Genomic DNA, 11,066 nt, shown 5'->3' with positions numbered 1-11,066 from the left:
TGGGGATGATGACTCCATCATGCCTACAAAAAATGCCATGCCCCTTCCTATTGTAGCTTTTACTGAGTGTGGACTCCGGCTCCCACTCAACATCCTTTTTCGCGAGATTCTTCATTATTATAAGTTGAACCCCATGCAACTGGCAATCAACTCTTATCGAGTGATTTTTGGTATTATTGCCTTAGCTAAACAAGAAAACGTTAGGATCATCCTAGCCGATATACAGTATTGTTACACCATGTGTGCCCTGAACTTGAAAGAAAAAGGCTTCATTTATTATCTTAAGCCGAGGTCTACAGAATTCAAAATCGTAGCCGACCTCCCAGACTCCAACAAGGGAGCTGGAGATGACTATCTTATTACCTCGGGAAATTGGGAGTTTGCTCCACACGAGGACATCCATCTCTACCCTCTTCCCCGATTCGTTTTAGAGGGCAAGGGTAAGAGCCCAACATTTAGCTTTGCCTTTTTTCTTTCAAAGTCTTAAATATTTTGTCTGTTTCTGACGTCTGTTCTTTTTTGCAGCTGTTCGTCAGCCACCAAAAAATTTTCGCCAATCTTTTGTCCCCAGCAAAGACTTGAAGAGACTTCTGGATTTGCCAATCGAAAAGTGAAAGGCACCCCTGCTTCTCAACTTCATCCCAACATACAGATCAGCTCTTCCCGACATTCTCAGGAAGAAGAAGAAGAAGAGCTCATCTCCTCCCTCTGCTACAACTCTTCTAGTTGCTTCATCATCGCGAACAGACCAAGAATCAACCTCTAATCCAGCGGAACAGCCGTCGACCTCGGCTCCATACCTCATTCCACCATCCAAAATAAGGCGTCGCTGACGTCTTGTTCTTGCATCCGAGATGGGTTGTGCAAAGCCAGTTGCTAAAGATCTCCTGGCCAGTATTCCAATATCTGTTGATGAACAGCAAACCAAAACCCTTCCTCCATCGAAGCCAAAGAGAATAAAAAAGGCTCAACCAAAGTCTAAGATAACTCAGGTCGAGTCTGAAGATAGCCTGCCTATCTCAAAGTTGGCGGAGAGCGACAAACCCTAACCCTCTGCTGGGAAGAGGCGTTCTGAAACTCAACCATCAGAGTCCCCAAAATCCAAAAAGCCGAGATCTTCTTCTATGACGACTTCGGGGTCCAAACAGAGCGGTGCCTCTTGGACTCCAAAAATTACTCTGGAGGACAGGCCAGTCCTGTCTACTGACAGTGCCGATGATATCAATGTCGGCGTAACACTCAGTACAGCTTTGCTTCTGCCAGGGGATTTGGAGCGAAATGCTGGCTTTAGCGAGTATGAAAATTACGCCTTAATGCTTCAACACTCTGTTCAGGTAAATGTCTTCTAATTGGTAATTTTCCTCTTTCATACTTTGAATTTTTTCTAATACTTCTGTTTTTTTTCAGGCCATCCAGCATGCCCACTCATTTTCAATGCAGTCTTTCGAAAATCGGGAAAGGCTTGTTGAGATGAAGAGGGAGTTCTCTTCCATTCAAAAGACCAACAAAGGTCTTCAATCGAAGATGAAAAAACTAGAGGACTAAGCCGAGGCTGCAATAAAAGCCCAGACCAATGCCAAAGAGAAGGCTAAAACGGCTGAGGCTATCAGAAAGGTGGCTGAGTCTCAACGGAGAGAGGCCGAGGAAAAAATGGCCCAAGCTGAGAAAGAGCTTCAGGAGGCCCTAGCCACCAAAGAAGCTGAAATCAAAGAGGCCGACGAAAAGGCATATTCACAGGGTATGGTCGACGTCACTGAGGCCTATGAAAAACAAGTGAAGGAGGCATGCAACAAGGGTTTCACCCTTGGTTGGATGTCCCTTCTTAAAAAGCTTAATATTCCTGATGACTCTCCGTTGCGGAAGGCCGACGCCATTCCTTTGCCCTTTCCTCCAGTCCCAACTCCAACTGAAGATGTCAGCGAATCTGATGTTGAAGATGAGGCCGAGGAGGAAGAGGACGAGGCTTTGATAAGAAAATCAAAAGATGCTGATGAGGCCAAGTCCCCTCCTCAGAATGAGCAAGTCCTAGACTTGACTTAGGATGAGGAAGGTGATGAGGTTATCCAAGAAGCTGTTCCCAATATTGTGCCAGCCGACATCCCTTCTGAGGTCAAGACTGTTGAAGAAACTCTTCAAGAAATTGACGTCGAGATAGCAGCAGAGAAAGAGGCCGAGGTAGTGTCTGATCTTCAAATTCAACAATCTGGCGGAGAGGAGCCTTAGCTGTAAGTCTTCTTTGTATTTTCTTGTTTCTTTATCTTGGGGAACAATGTATGTTCTTTGTATGGCCGATGTGCCCCATTCTTTCCTTTGAATGTTAATACAACGTTTTTCTTTTATTGAATGCTTGTACTCCTGTCTTCTCTTCTTTGTATGATTCTATACTTAGAATATTCTGCATATATCGTACGTACTCTTTCTTCTTTGTGTAATCTTCTCGGGGTAACATACCTCGATTATGTTACCCGATAATTTACTTCGGCAAGTATTTGTGCTGTAAATTGCTTATAAGTTTCAATAAGGATAAGCATATAATGGTCATAAAATTTTATAACTCGAGAAAATTTTATAACAAGTGATAAGCAATATACTGGCTTAATTTCAATTTGTAAATTGTTACAAATTTCAACAAGTGAAGATAAACAAATATCTCGACTTAACATCATCTTGTAAATTGCTACAAATTTCAACAAGTGAAGATAAACAATTATCTCGGTTTAACTTTAACTTGTAAATTGATACAAATTTCAACAAGTGAAGATAAACAATTATCTCGGTTTAACTTCAACTTGTAAATTGCTACAAATTTCAACAAGCGTTAAGCATTACTTTAGTTTTAACTTCAACTTGTAAATTGTTACAAATTTCAACAAGTGAAGATAAACAATTATCTCGGCTTAACTTCAACTTGTAAATTGCTACAAATTTCAATAAGTATTAAGCATTACTTTAGTTTAACTTCAACTTGTAAATTGCAAGCGTTAAGCATTACTTTAGTTTAACTTCAACTTGTAAATTGTTACAAATTTCAACAAGTGAAGATAAACAATTATCTTGCCTTAACTTCAACTTGTAAATTGCTACAAATTTCAACAAGCATTAAGCATTACTTTAGTTTAACTTCAACTTGTAAATTGCTACAAATTTTAACAAGTGAAGATAAACAATTATCTCGGCTTAAGTTCAACTTGTAAATTGCTACAAATTTCAACAAGCGTTAATCGTTACTTTAGTTTAACTTCAACTTGTAAATTGCTACAAATTTCAACAAGTGAAGATAAACAATTATCTCGGCTTAACTTCAACTTGTAAATTGCTACAAATTTCAGCAAGCGTTAAGCATTACTTTAATTTAACTTCAACTTGTAAATTACTACAAATTTCAACAAGTGAAGATAAACAATTATCTCGGCTTAACTTCAACTTGTAAATTGCTACAAATTTCAACAAGTGAAGATAAACAATTATCTCGGCTTAACTTCAACTTGTAAATTGCTACAAATTTCAACAAGTGAAGATAAACAATTATCTCAGCTTAACTTCAACTTGTAAATTGCTACAAATTTCAACAAGCGTTAAGCATTATTTTAGTTTTAACTTCAACTTGTAAATTGCTACAAATTTCAACAAGTGAAGATAAACAATTTTCTCGGCATAACTTCAACTTGTAAATTGCTACAAATTTCAACAAGCGTTAAGCATTACTTTAGTTTAACTTCAACTTGTAAATTGTTACAAATTGCAATAAGTGAAGATAAACAATTATCTCGGCTTAACTTCAACTTGTAAATTGCTACAAATTTCAACAAGCGTTAAGCATTACTTTAGTTTAACTTCAACTTGTAAATTGCTACAAATTTCAACAAGCGTTAAGCATTAGTTTAGTTTTAACTTCAACTTGTAAATTGTTACAAATTTCAACAAGTGAAGATAAACAATTATCTCGGCTTAACTTCAACTTGTAAATTGCTACAAATTTCAATAAGCATTAAGCATTACTTTAGTTTAACTTCAACTTGTAAATTGCAAGCGTTAAGCATTACTTTAGTTTTAACTTCAACTTGTAAATTGTTACAAATTTCAACAAGTGAAGATAAACAATTATCTTGCCTTAACTTCAACTTGTAAATTGCTACAAATTTCAACAAGCATTAAGCATTACTTTAGTTTAACTTCAACTTGTAAATTGCTACAAATTTTAACAAGTGAAGATAAACAATTATCTCGGCTTAAGTTCAACTTGTAAATTGCTATAAATTTCAACAAACGTTAAGCGTTACTTTAGTTTAACTTCAACTTGTAAATTGCTACAAATTTCAACAAGTGAAGATAAATAATTATCTCGGCTTAACTTCAACTTGTAAATTGCTACAAATTTCAGCAAGCGTTAAGCATTACTTTAGTTTAACTTCAACTTGTAAATTACTACAAATTTCAACAAGTGAAGATAAACAATTATCTCGGCTTAACTTCAACTTGTAAATTGCTACAAATTTCAACAAGTGAAGATAAACAATTATCTCGGCTTAACTTCAACTTGTAAATTGCTACAAATTTCAACAAGTGAAGATAAACAATTATCTCAGCTTAACTTCAACTTGTAAATTGCTACAAATTTCAACAAGCGTTAAGCATTATTTTAGTTTTAACTTCAACTTGTAAATTGCTACAAATTTTAACAAGTGAAGATAAATAATTTTCTCGGCATAACTTCAACTTGTAAATTGCTACAAATTTCAACAAGCGTTAAGCATTACTTTAGTTTAACTTCAACTTGTAAATTGTTACAAATTGCAACAAGTGAAGATAAACAATTATCTCGGCTTAACTTCAACTTGTAAATTGCTACAAATTTCAACAAACGTTAAGCATTACTTTAGTTTAACTTCAACTTGTAAATTGCTACAAATTTCAACAAGCGTTAAGCATTAGTTTAGTTTTAACTTCAACTTGTAAATTGTTACAAATTTCAACAAGTGAAGATAAACAATTATCTCGGCTTAACTTCAACTTGTAAATTGCTACAAATTTCAATAAGCATTAAGCATTACTTTAGTTTAACTTCAACTTGTAAATTACAAGCGTTAAGCGTTACTTTAGTTTTAACTTCAACTTGTAAATTGTTACAAATTTCAACAAGTGAAGATAAACAATTATCTTGCCTTAACTTCAACTTGTAAATTGCTACAAATTTCAACAAGTATTAAGCATTACTTTAGTTTAACTTCAACTTGTAAATTGCTACAAATTTTAACAAGTGAAGATAAACAATTATCTCGGCTTAAGTTCAACTTGTAAATTGCTATAAATTTCAACAAGCGTTAAGCGTTACTTTAGTTTAACTTCAACTTGTAAATTGCTACAAATTTCAACAAGTGAAGATAAACAATTATCTCGGCTTAACTTCAACTTGTAAATTGCTACAAATTTCAGCAAGCGTTAAGCATTACTTTAGTTTAACTTCAACTTGTAAATTACTAGAAATTTCAACAAGTGAAGATAAACAATTATCTCGGCTTAACTTCAACTTGTAAATTGCTACAAATTTCAACAAGTGAAGATTTGTTTATCTCGGCTTAACTTCAACTTGTAAATTGCTACAAATTTCAACAAGTGAAGATAAACAATTATCTCAGCTTAACTTCAACTTGTAAATTGCTACAAATTTCAACAAGCGTTAAGCATTATTTTAGTTTTAACTTCAACTTGTAAATTGCTACAAATTTCAACAAGTGAAGATAAACAATTTTCTCGGCATAACTTCAACTTGTAAATTGCTACAAATTTCAACAAGTGAAGATAAACAAATATCTCGACTTAACATCATCTTGTAAATTGCTACAAATTTCAACAAGTGAAGATAAACAATTATCTCGGTTTAACTTTAACTTGTAAATTGATACAAATTTCAACAAGTGAAGATAAACAATTATCTCGGTTTAACTTCAACTTGTAAATTGCTACAAATTTCAACAAGCGTTAAGCATTACTTTAGTTTTAACTTCAACTTGTAAATTGTTACAAATTTTAACAAGTGAAGATAAACAATTATCTTGCCTTAACTTCAACTTGTAAATTGCTACAAATTTCAACAAGCATTAAGCATTACTTTAGTTTAACTTCAACTTGTAAATTGCTACAAATTTTAACAAGTGAAGATAAACAATTATCTCGGCTTAAGTTCAACTTGTAAATTGCTACAAATTTCAACAAGCGTTAAGCGTTACTTTAGTTTAATTTCAACTTGTAAATTGCTACAAATTTCAACAAGTGAAGATAAACAATTATCTCGGCTTAACTTCAACTTGTAAATTGCTACAAATTTCAACAAGTGAAGATAAACAATTATCTCAGCTTAACTTCAACTTGTAAATTGCTACAAATTTCAACAAGCGTTAAGCATTACTTTAGTTTTAACTTCAACTTGTAAATTGCTACAAATTTCAACAAGTGAAGATAAACAATTTTCTCGGCATAACTTCAACTTGTAAATTGCTACAAATTTCAACAAGCGTTAAGCATGACTTTAGTTTAACTTCAACTTGTAAATTGTTACAAATTGCAACAAGTGAAGATAAACAATTATCTCGGCTTAACTTCAACTTGTAAATTGCTACAAATTTCAACAAGCGTTAAGCATTACTTTAGTTTAACTTCAACTTGTAAATTGCTACAAATTTCAACAAGTGAAGATAAACAATTTTCTCGGCTTAACTTCAACTTGTAAATTGCTACAAATTTCAACAAGCGTTAAGCATTACTGTCTTCTCTCTGCCCCCAATGTGAACCTGAATTCTACTTGGGTTCTCATTATTCAGGAACAATCATTTTCCATCTTTTATTAATTCATAAGTCTTTAGAGAACTCTGCTAAAATTTTATTGATGATGTCGGTAGAAAATAACAAAGAACATCTAATGATAGAAAAATTTCAAATTACAAGTGTTCCAAGGTCTAGGCAATGTTTTGCCCTCATTATCTTCAAGCCGGTATGCTCTATTGCCCAATACCGAAGTGATTCTGTAGGGTCCTTCCCAGTTTGGTCCAAGCTTGCCTTCTCTGGGGTCCTTTTTGTTGCCAACAACTTTTCTTAGGACTAGGTCACCGACCTGAAAATCCCTTGGATTGACCTTCTTATTGTAAGTTTTAGCAAGCTGCTGCTGGTAAGCTGCGAGCTGAATTGCAGCTTTCTGTCTTCTTTCTTCTAAGAGATCTAGATCTCGGGCTAGAAGTATTTCATTAGTCCCATTCTCTACTCGCTAGGTTCTGATTCCTGGGATGCCGATCTCCAGTGGGATAACTGCTTCTATACCGTAAGCCATGGCAAAGGGGGTTTCTCTTGTTAATTTTCTCGGCGTAGTCCGATATGCCCAGAGTACACTGGGCAACTCGTCCACCCACTTTCCTTTTGTTGCCTGCAGCCTCTTCTTTATCCCATCCAAAATTACTTTGTTGGATGTTTCCGCTTGCCCATTGCTTTGGGGAAAACTTGGTGTTGAAAAGTAATTTTTTATCTTGAATTTTGCACAGAAGTTCTTGATGAGTTTGCTGTCAAACTGCGTTCCGTTGTCGACAACTATTGCTCTTGGAATGCCAAATCTGGTGATGATGTTTCTCTATATGAAATTCTTGACGTCCGCATCTCGAATTTTGGCAAGAGGTTCTGCTTCTATCCACTTTGTGAAGTAATCTGTTGCTACCAGCAAGTACTTCCTTTGCCCAGTTGCTTGGGGCAACTGTCCAATGAGATCCATGCCCCATTGGGCAAATAGCCATGGACTGGATACAGGGTTCAGGTCAACAGCTGGCTGGTGTATCAAAAGTGCAAACCTTTGGCATTGTTCACATTTCTTCACGTAGGCTTCTGCATCTTTTTGCATGTAGGGCCACCAATACCCCTGGGTAATGGTCTTGTGAGCTAGTGATCTGCCCCCAGCGTGGCTTCCACAAATCTCTTCATGAATTTTGTATAGAAAATCTTCAACCTGTAAAAGGTGTACGCACCTTAAAAGGGGTCCTGTGAAGGACCTTCTGTAGAGATGTCTATCTGCTGTTAGGCTGAATCTGGCCGATTTCAATCTGATCTTGTGTGCTTCCTTATGGTCCTCTGGTAACTTTCCCTCTTTCAGGAATGCAACAATTGCATCCATCCAGCTTGGACCCAAGTTCACACATATTGCTTCTTGCTCTGTGATCGGCTGTTCTATGCTCGGGCTTGACAGATAGTCAATCATTATTGTTCTTGTTTTTCCAGTTTGCATTGAGCTTGCCAAGTTGGCCAACGCGTCGGCGTGGTTGTTATCATCTCGGCTGACTTGAAGAAGTTGGCAATTTCGAAACAAACTTGCCAATCTGATGACCTCCTTTGCGTATGCCGACATCCTCTCATCTCGGGTTGCAAACTCTCCTGTTGTTTGATTTACTATAAGTTGTGAATCACAAAAAATTATTACCTCATCTGCTTCTGCTGCCACTGCTAGCTTCAGTCCTGCAATCAATGCTTCGTATTCTGCCTCATTGTTTGAGGCCTTGAACCCCAATCGAATAGATTGTTCCAATATTTCCCCATCAGGAGATATTAACACTACTCCTGCCCCCGCTCCTTGCCGGTTTGAACTCCTATCGACAAACAGGCGAAATGAGTCGCCGATGTAAATGCTGCAAGGTCTTAGTTTTTCTTTTCCTTGTTCTTTTGTTTTTGGCTGTGCTTCCCCTTGCTTGTTTGGACAACGTTCATCTCAGCTCAGCAGAGCCTGATGTTCGATGGATTCCGGCGTGAATTCAGCCATGAAGTCGGCCAAAACTTGGCCCTTAATTGCTATTCTCGGCCTGAATTCCAGGTCGTATTGGCCCAAGGCCACTGCCCATCTTGCTATTCTTCCAGTTAAGTCTCCTTGATGTAATAAGGACTTCAGTGGGTGTTCTGTCAGCACTATAATCTTGTGCGCTTGAAAGTAATGGCTCAGCTTCTTTGATGCCATTACTAAAGCTAACTCCAATTTTTCCAAGGATAGATACCTTGTTTCTGCATCGGCTAAGGTTTTGCTTACATAGTAAACAGCCCTTTGCTCCCATTTTTCTTCACAAATTAATACCACACTTATTGCATGTTCTGAAACGGCTAAGCACAAAAACAATTCTTCTCTAGGTTCAGGTGTTGAGAGGACTAGAGCCGTGGTCAGATACTTCTTTAGGTCGGCCAAAGCGGCCTCACATTCCTCAGTCCATAGGAAGTCTGTGGCCTTCTTTACCAGGTTGAAGAAAGGTTTACATTTGTCTGAGCTTCGGCTTATGAACCTGTTTAGAGCTGCGGCCATTCCAGTAAGCATCTGAACCTGTTTTGCCGATGTCAGGCTTTTTAGCTCAAAAATGGCCTTGATTTGATCTAGGCTGGCCTCAATGCCCTTTCTTGTTACCAGGTACCCCAAAAATTTACCTGATCCAACTCCAAACGCGCATTTCGATGCGTTGAGTCAGAGCCGGTATGTTTTGAGTATCTCAAAGACCTCTTTTAGGTCGGCAAGATGACCCCTTGGATCCTTGGTCTTCACGACCATGTCGTCAATGTAGACTTCCACTGTTTGGCCAATCAGATTTTTGAACATCTTGGTTACCAATCTTTGGTAAGTTGCTCCTGTGTTTTTCAACCCAAAAGGCATTACCTTGTAACAATACAGTCCTTTCGGGGTGATAAACGCGGTCTTCTCTTCGTTTGGGGGGTACATGGCTATCTGGTGGTATCCTCTGTAAGCGTCTAGGAAGCTCATCCTTCCACGTCTAGATGTGGCGTCTAGCAACTGGTCAATCTTGGGTAGAGGAAAGCAGTTTTTGGGACAAGTTTTGTTCAGGCTTGTAAAATCTACGCAGACCCGCCATTTACCGTTCTTCTTCTTTACCACTACTGTGTTGGATAGCCATGTCGGGTAATGAACTTCTCGGATGGCCCTGGCCTCTAGAAGTCTGTCCACTTCTTTTTCTACTGCTTCGACGTGCATCAACGTCGATCTTCTGGCTCGCTGAATCACAGGTTTTGCCGACCTGTCGACATTCAATCTGTGGCAAATGACCTCGGGGTCAGTGCCAGGCATTTCGTAAGGTGTCCAGGCGAACACCTCAATGTTGGCTCTTAAAAAAGTCTCCAACTCTTTTTCTTCTTCTTCGACTAAGCCCGAGCCGAGAAGAAAGAAGCGTTCTTCATCCCCATCCTGAACGAAGATTTTCTTCGGCGCCTCTTCACTCTTCTCGGCTGGTTCTTTGCCGACGTCTTGCAGGACTTTCACGTCCTCGTCTTCAATTTCTGCCTTTTCTGGTTCTCGAATGTTGCAGGTGGATTTCATTGCTGCCATGGAGCAATTCTTTGCCTGCAGTTGATCTCCTCTGACTTCTTCAATCTCATGCTCTGTTGGGAATCGCTGTAGTTGATGCAATGTTGAGGGAACTGCCCCCATTGCATGCAACCATGGTCTTCCCAAGATGACGTTATATGGCGAAGGTGTGTCAATCACCAAGAATTCTGTCCTGATCTTCTTAGTGCCAGCTTGTACTTCCAAGCTTGTTGCGCCCAGTGGCCACGTCGGCGTTCCGTTGAAGCCGACCATCGGGCCATTTGATTGCTCCAAGTCATAAGGATGAAGGCCCAGCTCTTTGTAACATCTAACGTACATGATGTCGCAAGAGCTGTCTTGATCAATCGGGATGCGTTTCACTTGGCACTCCCCAACCTGGAGGGATACTACCAAGGCATCATTATGGGGATGTTGGACCATCTCTAAGTCGGCTTCAGTGAACGCTATTGTCGGTCCCTGGCATTCTTCAGGCCGAGGTCGTTTATGTCCGACCTGGTTCACGTGCTGCAGGTGTCTTACCTTCTGGGTCTCCCCTCGTATGTCGTTTTCGTTCACTTTTGAGTGAATTACGTTAACCACCCGTGGTCCTCCTGCGGGTGGTTACTGTGCTGGGGGAGGCAGAGCTGCTGATGCTTGAGGCAATCTTGCTTGTTCTTCTCTAGTCCTGGCCTCATCAACAAGGTCCCTCAGATGTCCTTGCCTTACCAAGTCTTCTAAGTGT

This window comes from Camellia sinensis, chromosome 5 (assembly GCF_055761805.1).
Source record: "Camellia sinensis isolate YWXY chromosome 5, ASM5576180v1, whole genome shotgun sequence".
Classification (NCBI taxonomy): Eukaryota; Viridiplantae; Streptophyta; class Magnoliopsida; order Ericales; family Theaceae; genus Camellia; species Camellia sinensis.
Note: the sequence above shows the minus strand (reverse complement) of the source record.